The 17,416-nt window shown below is 32.0% G+C and overlaps 1 pseudogene; it reads right to left on the bottom strand.

The window, feature by feature from the left end:
- Positions 1–11,226: 11,226 nt before the first annotated feature.
- Positions 11,227–14,811, bottom strand: LOC149553179 (putative 12-oxophytodienoate reductase 11 pseudogene; annotated as a pseudogene).
- Positions 14,812–17,416: the final 2,605 nt, after the last annotated feature.

The raw sequence follows: 17,416 nt of genomic DNA, 5'->3' as shown, positions 1-17,416 counted from the left end.
TACTCTAATAACATTCATCAAGTAGTTCAAGTTCTTGTAGTCTACATATCCTATAGTCTTCATTAGTGACTAGATTTTTCAAAGATTCCCTCAGTAAAGGAATCTCAACTTCAATTAGAAGAATGACCTCTGAATCATATACTAGTGTCAAATGAGTAGCATTTCTAGGCATTTTGATGCTTTTTTTGTAACCCCAAAGTGGTGGATTAATTTAGAGATGCTAATATTGTCTAGATTTACTCATAGTTCTATGTAGTATCTTCAACAATGTTTCCCCTTTGAGTTTGACTGCTATTACTACCACTATCCTTTCTCTTCTTCTTTTGATCATCATTTTGGCCTCTATAAGACTGTCTATCAGATCTCTGACCGCTACCACTTTTTCTTTGCCATCTCTTAAAATTATTTTTCATCTTCTCTTCTACTCTTAGGGAGAACTTGTACACCTCCTCACTATTGTTCACTCGAACCAGACTTAATTTCTCTTGAATTTTTGGCCTCAACCCATTAATTTAGTGGGAAAATTTTTCCTTGTTAGCTTCTATATGGCCCATTCTAATGAGAACTCATTAGAACTCCTTTGTATACTCCTAAAAAGATCTTCCCTTTTTCTTCAACCCTTTCATTTCCTTTTATAGTTCAAGGTCATAATCCATGGTAATGAATTTTCACTTCAATTTAACTATCATTTGATTGCATCTTGTGATTTTATCCTTTCCTCTTTTATTTTTCTTCAATTGAATCTCATGCCACCAAATCTTTGCATGACCCTTTAGTTTGGCCTTCAAAAACTTAACCCTATTAGTATCCTCAATATCTTTATGCTCAAAAGATTCCTCCAATTTGTTGATCCAACCAACCTCTGGGTTAATATTTTGTTGGTGTAAATAAGTATTTACTTATTACACTTTACTTAAGTTTACTTAGATCAATTAATTATTTTATTATTATGCATTATTTTATTATTTCTTACGTGAGACACTTAGGAATTTGTGTACTCTTATGAGTTGTCATGTTGACAACACTGGAGTAAGAAACTCTAATTCAACACATGGTGTCCACAACATTGGAGTTTGCATAATTAACTAAGTTTTCATGAAGACAACATAGTTATTCACACTCCTAATTTAGCACATGGCATCTACAATATTATTTTTTGTGCTACACCTTTGTAGGCTTATCCTCTCATCATCACACTTACTCATGTTCTTAATGGAGGATAACCCACACCTAGTGGACATGTGCCTAGTTGTATGACTTATCATGTTGTTGATTCCTATGCATTCTAGAAGCATTCCAGAGGCCTTCATATATAGGCACTCCTAGTGTACTTTGATACATTGAATGAATATCATATTGTCATTCTCATCATACTCTTTTTGGTCTATTGTTGTGCTTGTGCTTGAGTTTCTTGGTCTTGGGTGAATTTTTCCCTAAGGCAAATTCTTACAATTTTCCCAAAAATGTGGGAACCTAATTTTTTTCCTTTTTTTAAATCTTGGAGATGAACCTAAAAATTCTTTCTTATTCTAGGTTAAAAACTTCATCTTCTACTTCCTGATCAATTTTACTCCACACTTGTTCTTGCAATGCTTGTAGTTGTTTCTAGAAAGCTCTAAAATGCTCAGGTGTATCACCTCCTACTCTTCCACCATGTTCTATTTTTTAGGGATAACTATAAGAAACCCTCATTTGGAAGAAAGGTATAAAATCATGGTGAATCCAACATTATTTTAGGGGGAAAATTTTAATTTCTATTGGCAATTTTGTTTGAAAAGAGTAGGAATTTATTTTATTTTATTTGGGATTTTGTTTCCATCATCTGAAAACTTTGCAAAATCGTAGAGAATCTTTAAATATTCAAGAAAATCATGACCATAAGTACAAATACCTAGAAACTATAATGTTATATCATCTAAAACACACTAACCCTTTTTCATAATTGTTATATATGATCCTAAATCAATTGTATAAATCCTATTTCAGGCCAAAATGTTAAAGGACAAGAAATCTTAGAGGAAATCATCAAGATAATGAAATCTATCCACAATCAAATCTATTTCAGGATAATTATTAAAGGGATAAAAATTTCCTTGGAAAGTCTTCATAATAGAGAGATGTGTCAATTCTATGTACTTAACCTAGCTTAAATTGTTACCACATATTGGCAAATATGACCATTGAATAAGACAAGCCTAAAAAAATTGTAGGTGAAAATATTTAATTAAGACATTGGAAAGATTAGATTCCATGATAAAGTCATCACCAAAATAAAAATAATTATGTATTATTATTGGCAATTGGCCTAAGCATGGAACCCAATTTTCATAAAGTGTGAGCAACATGGACACCCCAAAAGTTTAAATTGTTTTTCCAAAATTTAGGGTGGCCAATGAGTGAAATAGCCTTTTTGAAAATATTCACCACTAAAGTTATCCTTGCCCTTCAATAAGGATTTTTTATGCTTTAATTCAAACCCTAGTGTTGGCTACCTCACAATTGGTGATTTGTCTACATGCTTGGCCTAGACTACTATCCTAGTGCAAACTACTTCACAATCAGTGATTTGTCTACATAGTAAGGAGCTTATTCTTTTATACCACTTGATGAAGAATGCTCCATACTACTACAAATAAACATAAAAATAGAGAACAATAGAATTTTAACAAGAATAAAATGTGAGCTTCTTACTATCTTAATAATTGTGGAATTACAAATCTTTATAAATACAATATGATAAGACACATGGAAAATTTCATTATAATATTTTGCAGTACAAATCCACAAATAACTACCCAAAATTTCCTGGACATCATTACATGCCTTCCTTATATAGGATATTTTTTACCACTCAAGAAGGCTCTAGATAGTAACCCTAACCCTTGAGGCTGGAAAATCCCAAAATAATAATTATTTTCTTATTTATTACACAAGGTCAACCCTAGCTATAATTTTAGCTAGCTTCTGGAGGACATAACTTTTGCATATGATCTCTGATTTTCAATTATAAGTACTTTTCAAAATCATTACCTCTTGGTCTATAATGCATGACACATTTAATCACCAGTTAGCCAAGATTTTACCTTGTTCTAGAGCATCTAAGGCCTTCAGAACTAAGTTCAAAGGTTTTGTATCTAAAAATATCAATAACTTATGCAATACATATGGTGTGACAATGTAACTCCACTGACATGCTCACATGACTAAGATGAATTTCCACCTATGAAATTAGAATATTATGAGATCAAATGACTCACTTACTAAAAGTGGTAAATTTTCATAAATAATTACTCTATATTAAAATAACCCTTATTAAAAATGATAAAACATAAAAAAATTTTGGGGCTGCAAGATTTCCCTTACACCAAGATGCTTCTCCATCAAGTGGATGATGAGGTCAACAATAAAAAGGAAATTTTTAGACTGTGTTAATTAAAAATTGCAAGAGTATCAAGATTATCTTAGAGTCTATCAACAAGCCACTTGAGAACTTGGAGAAGGAGCATATTAAGAAGCAAGTTATTTGGCTGAACTATGATAAATATCTAGAGGCCTTAGAATTGAGAATGAGGAATAAAGGAAACCTAAAGTGGGAATTTGAGGAATCTTCTCTAGAGCATAATGACCTCAAGAAGGTTCTGCATTAGATGACCAAGGTGGAGGTGGAGGTGGAGATATTTGAGGTTCTTAAGAATGTTTCTTTGGTTGTGTCTCTTTGTGATTTTTTATTTTCTATTGCTTCCATTTTACTTTCTTTTTGCTACCATTCACTTTGTGTATCTTTGGGTAGCTTCCTATTTTATGAACATGTTTTTTCTTTGTTCTCAAGTTTGTGTGTATTTTTAAATTTGTAAAAATAATAATTTTTAAAGGATTTTAGTCCCTTCAAAACTTGGTTTTACCATAATAAAAAATTATATATTGCATTGAAACATCAATTGAAAAATATATAGTATGTTTTCCTCTATTTCTTTGCAACTTCATTGTCAAAATAACTAGATTGATTATTTTGATTAGATGGTTGAGTGCTTATGCATGCTTGAGGATTTACAATAAGTTCATTTGTGATCATGTACATTTAAATTTCAACATTATTTACATAATAGTAGGAGAGTGTTTTTATATTAAATGTACTAAATATTCAATATTATTTTAATATTTTTAATAATGATAAAAAAAGAATCAATATAGTTATTTTATTGGATCAAGATGTGATATACGTATGAAACATAGATTTTGCCATTATTTAGACACGAACATGGTTTTTTTATATTACACTTATTAAACACTTAATATTACTTGAATTTTTTAATAATTATAAACAAGGACCGTGATAGTTATTTGAATAGATTAGGAGGTCATATTGGTGTCAAATGTTAACATAAGCTTACATTAAACAAATATACATGAATTTCAATATGTCAAACTTATTAATTGTGTTCCTTAAAACTATGTGTTGCTTAAGACTTCAGCTTTTTTCCTTGTACATTTATATATCCTTGATAAACATGAATGGGTTCTAGACCCACTCCTTTTAATATCATAAAGAATACAAATAAAACTTTGAATAGTTTGTCAATGTGTATCATGATAATTAGATAAACAAAACTATTGTCAAATAAAATATTTCATATAATAATATCAATATGAAAGACTAATTTTGAATTGTAATTAATAATATTTATTTAACAAAAAGAAGATATTTTTCAAGCCAAATTAATTGTAATATTTTCATGATGATAAATTTGACTCAAAAAATTAAGTTGAATTCTATTAGCAATATCAAAATTTTTATTTAATTTGCAATTGAAATTGTCAATTACAAAGGCTATCCTCCTAACAAAATGCACCTTTGACACTTTTTTTCAAAATTACCAAAATACAATGAATTTTAATGAAAAAATTCACTGTAAATTTTGTGTTCATTTCAATGATAAATAGCAGAAAATAACAGTCTGAAAAAAATCACATCTGAAGAAAAAAAACAATTTGAAAATTTTGTACATGAGAATAGCCCGTACCATTCTAAACTATTTTGATTAATTAAATAAATGCTTTCTATTTCCAGCATATCCTCATTTTAATTAGAATCCATTATTACAAAGACTTTTCATCAACTACAAAGAGAGATGGTGTTAATCAGATGAAGAGAGCCCCATCACAATTATTAATTGAAATGGCAAAGGTGAGATAATGTGTGATATTCCTAACAACCAGACCAGCTAAGCATAAGAACACATCCCATACTGGCATTTTTGCTTTTTAGTGCAAGTAACATCACAGCTGCCACAATTGCTTTTAGTTTTGGCCAAATCAACACACTTACCATTACAACAACTATATCCAAACGAGCAAGTCACACCACATGACCCACAGTGGTTCCCATCTGTCAACACATTATAACAGATATTGCTGCAGCACAACGATTTTACCTTACCTTTAATATTATTCTTCTTGCATATAATGTTGTACTCACTACATGAAGCATTCTTTACTGACAATACTTGTGTCAGAAACCTGCTCTTCAATACTCTCCTTGAATATGGCATTCCACTTTCTCCTTCTACATTGCTTATTATCATTCCAAACAATACAATCATAAGCAAACCCAACAATCCCAATGTTCCCATCAACCCCATGATATGAAATGAAGCTGATTCTCTTCTAATGAATGACAAAAGAAGTTATGTCATCGTGAAGGGAATTCAATAGTTAAGATCATAACCATGAATAAGCATTTATATAGTGTGATGGAAGAATCTGCGACTTTTCTTTGGGCAATAGTTTATGGCTTCTGTATGATATGAAATGTATGTTGTGAGTCAAGTGGGAGATGAAGCTTGTAAATGCATGATCTCGTTGGCCAATGTTTGACGACTGCAATCTCTCATAAATGATTAAATTATTTCTTAAGAGAACATGGGTTCGAAATTTTAGGTTTGATTATTGAATAATTAGGCAATGAAATCTCAAAACAAGTTGAGCTGAGCTGTTCACAGGGCAATTTAGCAATTCTCATTGCCCGTGAGTTTCGAAATGTCAACTAAAATGTGTTTTAATTTGCTATGAATTGTACTTATTTAGTTTGACCGAAACTGTCAACTAAAATGGCGTTCTGAATCTGCATGTTTGGAAGTCAAAGAAAATAGACAATTACGCAAGCTTTGTTAGATTCATTGTTTGTGTGTTGTCAAGATGACAGAACTGGAATATTATATTTAAGAAATTTGTGTAACAAGAGGAGTTTACATTTAATGTAAAGTATTTTCGTGATTGGTGAAGAGATTGAAGGAAAATATATTTTGAATGGATTCGAAATTTGTTAAAAGGTCAAAAAAGAGTCTAACGTAACGAATAACTTTAAATCAGAAATAAGTACTGACTAAATCAATTGAATTAAAAAATAACTAGCTATATATACCTCTATATATATTACGCCGAGATTAATCGTTCTCGAGGCGCCTATTTTTATTTAATCCCAAACTTATTTTAATCAAAGTTGGGATTAATGAAAATAAAAATAGGCGCCTCGAGAACGATTAATCTCGGCCTAATATATATAGAGGTATATATAGCTAGTGGCAGTCGCGGCGCAATAGGAAAAATATTTACTTTTTATTTTTTATTTTGATAAGGTTACTATAAAATTGTTAATTAATCTTTAATTAGAGTTGTATGAAGTTAGTATAAAATTATGCTTCAAAATATTTTTAAAAATTTAATATAAGGAGTTTAATATAGATTAAAAATATATTTTTTATTTTTGGGATATTGTAATGTAAAATGTTATAGTCATACATAGATATATCGTTAGGGACAAAGTTACCATTATAGTTAATGTTAACCTTAGGGATAGAATTAGGGTTAGGGTTAGCATTAGAGTTAGGGTTGGAGTTAGGGTTAGGGTTTGAGCTATGGTTAAGGTTAGGGATAGAGTTATGGTTATGGTTATTATTAGAGTTATGGTTATGGTTTAGATTAGAGTTATGTTTATGGTTAAGATTAGGGTTAATGTTATGGTCATGGTTAAGGTTAGGGTTAGAGTTATGGTTATGGTTATGATTAGGGTTAGTGTTAGGGTTATAGTAAGGCTAACGTTAGGGTTAGGGTTAAAGTTTGAGTCAAGGTTAAGGTTAGAGTTTAAAGGGTTAGGGTTTGAGTTAGGATCAAAATTAAGGTTAGGGTTAAGGTTAGAGTCCAATTATGGTAGAGTCAAATCCAAAGTTAGAGTTATGCTCATGGTTAAGGCTAGGGTTAGACTTATGCTTATAGTTAGGGTTAGGGATAGGGTTAGAATCCAATTATGGTAGAGTTAGAATTAGGGTTAGAGTTAGGGGTAGAGTTATGCTTATGGTTAATGTTAGGTTTAGAGTAATGCTCATGGTTAAGGTTAGGGTTAGAGTCATCATTATGGTTATGGTTAGGGTTATAGTGGGGATAGGGTTAGGGTTAGGGTTTGAGTCAAATATATCTTTTAATTTAATATAAGGAATTTAATTTAGATAATTTTTTTTTTTTTTTGGGATATTGTAATGTAAAATGTTATAGTCATACGTAGATATATGGTTAGGGACAAAGTTAACATTACAATTAATGTTAACCTTAGGGATAGAATTAGGGTTAGGGTTAGCATTAGGGTTAGGGTTGGAGTTAGGGTTAGGGTTTGAGCTATGGTTAAGGTCAAGGATAGAATTATGGTTATGGTTATCATTAGAGTTATGGTTAAGGTTCAGATTAGAGTTATGTTTATGGTTAAGGTTAGGGTTAGAGTTATGGTCATGGTTAAGGTTAGGGTTAGAGTTATGGTTATGGTTATGATTAGGGTTAGGGTTATAGTAAGGCCAGGGTTAGGGTTAGGGTTAAGGTTTGAATCAAGGTTAAGGTTAGAGTTAGGCTTAGGGTTTGAGTTAGGATCAAAATTAAGGTTAGGGTTAGGGTTAGTGTCCAATTATGGTAGAGTCAGATCTAGAGTTAGAGTTATGCTCATGGTTAAGGCTAGGGTTATGCTCATGGTTAAGGCTAGAGTTAGAGGAAGGGTTATATTTAGAAGTTTTCTTATGTTCACAGTTATATTTAGGAGGGGAGTAAGGGTTGGGATTTTAGATTATATTTATTATTATATTAGGTGCCCTATATAATAATATGTATATTCCCACGCTCATGGATAAGGTTAGGGAAAGAAGTAGGACCATGGTTATTAGTGTTACATTTAGAATTTCATTTAGGAGGGCATTGTGTGCTATTTTTTCCCCCTATTCAACCCATCACTGATGTCTGATCTGAGAGACCTTAAATGGGATAGGTTCTTTGCAGAGGGTTAACATCGCTAAAGTTGGCGGCTAACATTTTGTGTTGGCTCGATTTCTTCATTGACCACGCTGGATCATTTTTTCTTGGTTGGGTTGATTCATGCTGCGAGATTTGATAACTCTTATTTCTTCGCGAGCTATCTTCCCATCTTCCCAAAAGTGCAAGATGTTGCCATGCATTCCCATTCTAATGTTTCTTTATACGCTAGTTTCTTCAAAACACTCTAAAGCATAGAATTGCACAAGATGCTGCCATGCATCTCCATTCTGATGCATCGTCATGCTACATTGTTTCTTCAATTCTCTGAAGCCCAAAATTGCATCATGCTACCACGCATTGCCTTTCCAACATTTCCTCACTCCACAATGCTTTCATGAGTCTTTGAGACCCAAAATTGTGCCACATGGAGGGGGTTCACACCTTTTGTGCTATCTGCTTCGTTTGTTGGGAGGAATCTCTTCACTACATCTTAGTCATCCATTGGAAATAAAGCCAATCTTGATCGACGAATGTGACTTAATCCTTCATTGGGAGGAGTTTCCTTGTTGCATCTCAGTCATCCTTTTTGAGGGGAGAATCTACATCGACGGTTGTGACTTAATCCTTCATTGGTGAGGATTCACGATGCATCTATGCCGTCTATTTCGAGAGGAAGACCTTCATTGATGACCATCATTCATTTTTGGGGAAACCAAATTCCCCCTTGGGATCAACCTTGCATTTTTTGTGGGAGGTTAAGACATCATGTTATCTCTTTTCATAGTTTTTTGCCAGCAACATGAATGTCTTTCCTCTTCTTTCCATGAGTCTCCATTCTAGCGCCTCCTTATGCTGCATTGTTTCTGCAATGCTCTAAAGCCCAAAATTGCGTCATGCTACTACATGTCACCTTTCTGACATTTCCTTACTCTGTAGTGCTTTCGCGAGGCTCCAAGAACCAGAATTGTGCCATGTAGTGGGGGTCCCCACCTTTCGTGCTATGGTTACAATTTAGATTTTAGGGTTATGGTTAGAATCAAGGTCAATTCTAGAGTTTATAGAATATTTAGAGTTAAGATTAGGGATTAAATATACATGAGGGTTAGCATTGGGTTGTATGATAATTAAAGTTAGGATTATATTTAGATATATCATTTAGATTAGGTTTTAGTCAGGGTTTAATTAGACTTAAGATTAGGGTGAGGATCAAGGTGAAGTCTATATTAGGGTTCATATCATGGTAGGATTGAAACTAATGTTAGGATTAACATTGAAATTATGATTAGGGGTAAGGTGAAGATTTATATTTGGTCATGATTGTGGTTTGTGCTAGGATTAGGGTCTAAGCTATTATTAATTTTATGATTGTACCTTTAGGGTTAGGGTTTTGTTTAAGTTTATGAGTATGGTTACAACTATGGTTTATGGTTCAAGTTTAAAGTTGGGAATGTGATTAGGATCAGGGATTAGTAAATTTTTTAAGAGTTTGGTTATAGGTTTACACCATGGTTAGGACCTTGGGACTGGATTTAGAGTTTAATATCATGGTTATCCATATAGGTAGGTTTAGGATTTTGATCAATATTTTGGAGTTTGTTTTTACATTATGGTTAAGGGTTAGATTTTAGGGTTAGGACTATAACCAATATTAGTGTGTAGGTTTTTGGTTTAGATTATGGTTTGGACTGAGATTTTCGTTATGATTAGAGTTTAGAATATCAATAGGGATATGTTTTAGTGCTATAATTATAGTTTAATGTTGGATTATAGTTATATTTTACATCATTGTTGGGGCTAGGGCTAAGGTAGGGGTTGTTGTTAGGGTTAACTAAGGATGACAATTAGGATGGTTTATCTTTTCAAGTAGAAAAAAAAACTCATATTGATTCAAAAACAAAGAAATTATACTTCGAAAATATTTTTCTATGTCATAATAGATTCATTTATTTTAATTATTGTATTAGTTAATTAGTTGTTTGATGTTTCAAAGTAAACATGGCTTATTTTATTTAAATTTAAATAATATTATTGTTTTGAATTGAATTTAGCTTAATTGTTAATGATCATATTTATATTTCTAATATTAACTCCAATTTGATCAAAGACCAAATATATTTTTGGTATTTTTGTAAATGAACTTGCTTAACACTTCCCTATTTCAAAGTTAATAAAATATCATTTCTATTGTCTTAGATTTGAGAGTAAGTATATTAAATAAGTAATAATAAATGAACATTATGATTAATATATTTCTAAAATAAAAATATATTACTTAAAAACTTGTTTACTTTAAATGAATAAAGTACTCATTTACTTGTAAATTTTAAAAATAGAAATTAATCTACATATATATAAAATATTTATTCTTTTTCCTATTTGCATACAAATTAATTAAAATCTAAACTTTAAACTACATAAATATTTTAAAAATATATATCCATCAATAAATAGTTTAGAATAAAGTAAAATCTAAAAATTAGACACATATAGAATCTTTTTAATTTCTATATACATGTTTTTCTAATTTATTTCTACAAACATGCAACTGATATTTCTATTATCCATTTTTTTCCATTTAAAAAAAATCTAGATGTAAATAGAATTTTTTTAGATGCATGCAATCTTTCTAATTTTTTCTACATACATATATTAACATTTCTATTTTATATTTTGTTTTTACATTATGGTTATTTCAATCAAAATATTTAGATGTAAATAGAATTCTTTTCAAAAAAACTAGATGTATATAGAATTCTTTTAATTTTTTACATATATAAAATCTTTCTAATTTTTTTCTACATACATAAAAGAATAATTTCTATTTTCTATTTTTTTTTTCTATTTAAAAAAAAAAGCTATCATAAAGATTGATAAAAAAATTGATTGCATATGCATTCTTTATTTTGTGCACTAAATGCACAAAATAAATTGTATAGATTAAAACTTCCCGTGCTGGGCACGAGAATATACAATAGAAATATTAGTTACCAAGAATAGTCGGCCATAAGCAATCAAATCTGCCCTTCCACTGGAAATAGCTTCATTACCATCATCCCGATCATAACCCCCTGTAGCCAAAAATGTTCCCTTGAATGTTGTTCTTATGGGAATCAGGCTCTTTTCACTCGCTATTGTCGTCTGCAAATTATCAATCCTGGGCTCAAAGAAATGAGCGTACAATATCTTATATTTATTCAGAGCCTCCGCCATGTGAAGTCCCAGTGCCTCTGGATTTGAGTCATATGCTTCTGCATGATCCGAAAATGGAGAAAGCCGAATTCCCACATGCTCTGCTCCGATTTCCTCCACCACTGCTTCCACAACTTCAAGTGCAAATCTGCAACGATTCTTCAATGTTTCGCCATAGCCATCTGTTTGATCATTCACACTGTCCTTCATGAACTGGTCCACAAGGTACCCATGCGCCCCATGGATCTCAACACCGTCAAACCCTGTTCGTAAAAGGACTGATTATGTCAACAAAAGGAACATTCTCTTCTTTAAACCAAGATAGATCAGAATAAAAAAACATACCTGCATCTATTGCATTCCTGGCAGCATTTCGAAAATCAGCAACTATATTGGGAATTTCCTCTATTTTCAGAGGCCGGGGAGGAGAGAAATCTGCCACATCCTTTCGGTTCGGAAGAGGGATCTTTCCAGAGATTGGTTTCCTTATGGAGGAAACTGGAGATTGGCCATTAGGCTGATAATCTGCATTCCAATGCACCCATTAAATACACAATACACTGTTTGTTGTGGAGGAGAGCCAACCAAATTGAAATTAATTAAAATTGAAATCTAAATCAAAGTAGAATATTATAACTAATTTTGAATTTCAATTTACATCTACATCTAAATCTAAATGAAAATGTAAATAAAAAATAGAAATCTCACCTGCAAAAATGTTACTCCAAAACTTCAATTTACTCCTATTCAAAAACTCCAATCTAATCCTCCAATAACCTCCACCTCTTCCTTCCTGCAAAAACATAAAATGAAAATGAAATGAGGAGCCTTGGTTTTATAACTTCTGAGAGGCTCCTCATATCCCCCAACAGACGTCTCTTCACATTCCACGAATTTGTTTCAAATTCCCCCACTCCCCGCAAAAAATAAGCATGAATGTGCATGCAAAATTATATTTAACAAAAAAAAAAAATCATATTGAAATTATTTCGCCCCTATTTTTTCGGGTCCTACTTTTTCGGGCCCTACTTTTTCGAGCCTATTATTTCGGCCTCCATTTGGCTTCCTATTATTTTGGCCAGCTATTATTTCGGGAATTCTTTTTTAATATTTAATTTGGAAGTTTGTAACTGCTCCCAATTCTTTTTTATTGACAAGGAATCTTGGCATATTCTCGTGCTGGGCATTTGTGCTGCCATTGTATAGAACGCCTCTCGGCGTAACTAAGAGATGCATTCTTGACAAAACTAAATATTGAAGAAAAGGGGAATGGTAGAACAAAATAAAGATTACATTTTTTCAGTTTTTTTCATTCTTTAAATTCATTACTTGGCACTACTATTGTATTCATTTGTGCAAACTACTGAATTGATTTGATTTTTTTTTTAGAATTGTTTTTTTATGAAATCTGATTGGTTTATACAATTTGGTGTTATAGAGTTTTGTTTTGGGAGCATCACAATTTTGAGTAATTTCACCTACATTATGTCCATTCACATGAACCATGCATTCAAATTTAATTATTTATTTATTAAATCATTTATGAACATTCATGAACGGAATAAATTATATTAAAAATGCATTAACATTTTTAATATTGATAACAAATCTTTTTAATTTAGATAAACAATCTTATAGTTTACTAAAATTGCACTGTAGATTTCTTAATTCTTAATTTAAAGAAATTACTAGTTGTACATTCAAATTTATGCATTTATTTAAACTGTGCATTCAAATTTATGCATTTATTAATCTAATTATGAGCATTGGTACAGTTAATATGGTTAGTGATATCATTAGTTAAATTATGAAAATGTAGGTATAAGAATGGGCATTGCAAAAACAATTATCTATGGATGAGAAATTAAATGGTAACTACTCAGAGTTAGGAAAAAAGGTAAAAGATAAACTCTTGGTTTACCATAGCTGAAAATAATTATAGAAAATTAATGGAGTCTTTAAAATAGCTACCCACTATGCCTAATGGATAGAGGTAGAGAGTGTCTAAAAAAATAAAATTGTAACTAATTCTAGATCTGTGAGGTTTTGAAGAGCATACCAAAAGAAGGGAACTTGCTGTAGTACTTTCAAGACTGAGTTTGGATTGAGGTTTATTATGTTTGTCGATATTATTCAATTAAATCAGACATGTCTGTGCATTTTGTTTGATTGATTTATGCATGGTTTAATATTACTCTGTAAGAGTTTGGAAGCTAGGTATTTTGGAATGAGTACTTTTATATACTCCATCTTTTGAGCTTGCCACCACTAAAGAAGTTCAAAAATATTTTAATAGATGTATCTAAACCTTCCTCCACTTAACCCTAACTAGAGTTAAAACTTACCACTCTTTTGAAACATAGCACTGATACAGTCGTAACAAACATTGATTGGTTAAAAAATTGGTGATGAAAATTAGAACATTTAATGCCTAAATTGATATGTAGACTTTCCCAAGATTTGGTGGGGTTGTACCAAAGATGAAAAGATGGGCAATTTAAAATATGGCAGTATGAGTGCATTGATAATGAAAGGTGTGGGGTTATTTTATTTGGGCTTTAGTCGAACTTTTTGGGTGCTCAATTTGGTTTTCTTAGTCTTAACTGGATCCTAGCTAGGATTATGTTGGATATCTTTAAGGATTTCATTGAGGACTTGGGTAAGAGCAGGGAAATGGGTGGTAACCATACTCATATCGAGCTAAGTTCCATTGAAAACTACAAAGAGGTTTCCTAGAGTTACTTGAAAGAGGGTGGTTTGGTGTCAATCATGCAGTGTATTCATGGTTATGATGAAATGGTCTCCATGCAATTTGCTAACTCTTCGAATAATAGATAGGTGATTGTGAATTAGATCTCATTTGAGATCAATGAAGAGGTCATCACCAAGTTGAGTGGTTTATCCTTGGTAGGTTGTAAATGATGGAAGCAAACTTGCACTCAAGATGAAGTTAGCCTTAACCAATTATTTTTTCCTAATGAAAGTCCAATGTGTGATCATGATAGTTTTGTTAGAATGGAGCTACCAGATCCCTTGAAAGAGATATGATATACTATCATGAGATATCTCACCTTAGAGGGTAGATTTCATATTTTATATTGCTACCATTTCTCCATTTTAAACCATTTTTATAATCATGACCTCATCTTCTTCCCATTTTTTCTTTGCATTCCATGGAGGATAACATTCTTAAGGTTAAGGAGAAGATTTAAAAAGGCCGACCTAAAAATATCTTGTACTAGGACTTGATGTCTAATATTTATATGATTTCCATATGAACCTCTGTCATATCCAACTTATCAATGTGTAGGTGGTCCTTCCTAATCCAGCCATTGCGACTGTTGGCATTAAGTCAAGTTTTTTATTAGTGACAATAATTATTTAGATTTTGTATGATTATCAAGCTCTTTGATCAGTCTCTAGTGTCAACCATGTAATTCAGTGGTTACCAAGTTTCACAGTTCCTATCGAGCATTCTAGTGGTTACCAAGTGATTTCAGGCAGTGTGAAGTCCATTAGTTCTTACCGAGTAGTTCAGTGGTTACCAAGCTTCATAGTGTCTATCAAGTGAAGTGAAGTTAGTGTTAATCAAGTGATGAGATAATTAGTGTTTTCCTAGTGCAAGCATGGTAAATGTGGAATTCAATTTCTACTAAGTGACATTGTATCTACTGAGTCACCAGTGTTTACCACATTCAAAACTACATTAAAGCAATTAGTATGGACTAAGCCTCTACTTCTATCGAGTGCATGATGATGTCGAGTAATGACAGTGGACACTGTGTATCAAAAATTCACCAAGTTAGTTTTTATAACCTATGTTTCTACATTTGGGCCAACTCAATAATATTGGTGTTAACTTGTGTATGGGCCAACCTTGTAATTATGTGAATTGGGTTGGTATATATGTAATGTATTGTATCATATCCAAGTGCAATAGTTTTGCCATAAGAGAATGTGAATATGATGATAAGCATGCAAATGTGAATCAACAGTAGAGCAAAGTGTATTGCAAGGTCATATCAAGAGCAGTCAAGTTACATCTATCACATAGAGGTGATCAATATTTCAAGGATCTTAATCAGCAATTTAGTTGTAAGTCAGATCTACTGTTTCATCCTAACAGGTGAATCAGCTTCAAATCAATTAACAGGGTAGACTTAAAAATCTTTTCTTAAATCTCTTTACCAAGTGCATGCTTCATTGTATGTTTGTAAAACCTCTAACAAGGTGGACCTAGCAGTCCTAATTGATCCTAATAGGGTAGATCATTATAAGTGATCATTGTAAGCCTTAACAGGCCAAATTTATATTTTAGTATTGAAGTTTTATGGGTATCATCCCCACCCTAGTTTTGCTTTCTATGTGGAAGGTTTCTGGTTCACCAAATATTGTGTTCAAAGTGTTTTATGCTTTCAATTTCTCATGCATGTAGTAGATTAGATCTATTGATGATAATTGGATTATTTTATTAAGTGCTAAAATTGTTAAATGTTTTTGAGGTTACTGATTCACCCCTCCCCTCCCAGTAACATAGCTAGTCCTAAATATTTCCAACAATTGGTATCAAAGCTTTGTGGTTCTTAGTAAAAAAATTTGATAGCTTGAGCAAAGATCAAGGACAATGGAGATATTTAGACTTGACAAAGCTATTGACAATGAAAAGCTAGATTTGGAGATGGCCATAGCTCATCTCAAGAAAACAAAAGAGCATCTTTCTCAATTCCTAAAAAGAAGAAAGGAACCTACAAATTAGATGAATGACCACCAGTATGTTGAAGAGAAGATTGAAGATTTTTTCTCCTTAAATAGTTCAAATGAAGAAAATGATGCAATCAAAGAACTTTTAGAAAAGAATGGCTCCTTGCAAGAAGAAGTAAGAAAATTGAAAAGAGAGAAAGAAATTTAGTTCATAAGATTGTCTGAAATTTTAGAATAGGGAAATAAGGCAAAAGAAGACTTGGAGGTAAGAAACAATGAAATTAAAAATCAATCCCTTCAACAAGAAAGTCTTATCAATCAGCTCTCCAATGCAAATGAAGAAATCATGAGTATGAGATTTGAAAATGAAAGGTTAAGAAATGACTTAAACATTGAAAAGAAAATTAATGAAAGAATGAAAGTTGATCTAAATTCTGAGAAGCAACTCAATAAATGAATAATGAAATCCCAAGCAAATATGGATCAATTGAATCAACAAAATGAGAAAAATCTTCATAGGAAAAAGGGTAAAGAAAGACTTGGATACAAAGAAGAAGGTGAATCCTCCGAAAAAGGTGCTCAAAGGAATCAAAGACCCACTTGCAATTATTGTGGCAAGATCTAGGTCATACATTAAATACATGTTTGAGTAATGGAAAGGAAAAATTCAATGGAAAATGCTACAATTGCAGTCAACATGGTCATAAAGTCAATGAATGCAAAGAGAAACCTAAGTTTGAAGGCAAGTGTCACAAATGCAAGAAACAAGGTCACAAGGCATCTGAATGCAGATCTAAACCAATCAATCCAGCTAAACAATTTGTAAAGGAAATATTTGGTTGGGACTACAATACTTGGTGTAGATGTCATTGTTGTGGAGAATATGAACACATTGGCATAAATTATGTTAGACATCACATGAGAAGAAAGGATACTACCATAAGATGTTACACATGTACTGAACTTGGGCATATAGCTAAGAATTGCATGAATACAGGTAGAATTAAAGATGAAAAGAAAGAAAAAGATGATAGCATCAGGAAGCAGATGAGACAGCAATGGATTCCCAAATCTACCAAGCAATCTAGTTCAAGTGATGATAGTCATGTCGCTCAAGAAGTGGGTGACTCCATCATTTCCAATTAAGTTCTTAAGGAAGGACCAAAACTATGTTTTCAAGGTCACATCTTAAATGGTTCCAATTGAAAAGGAAGAAAATATCCAAATTAGTATTCCA

The sequence above is a fragment of the Cupressus sempervirens genome, chromosome 6 (genome assembly GCF_028749045.1).
Source record: "Cupressus sempervirens isolate cs-2001-9-10 chromosome 6, ASM2874904v1, whole genome shotgun sequence".
NCBI classification, from domain to species: Eukaryota; Viridiplantae; Streptophyta; class Pinopsida; order Cupressales; family Cupressaceae; genus Cupressus; species Cupressus sempervirens.
The sequence above is the reverse complement of the archived record's forward strand: the minus strand, read 5'-3'. Positions and strand labels throughout refer to the sequence as shown.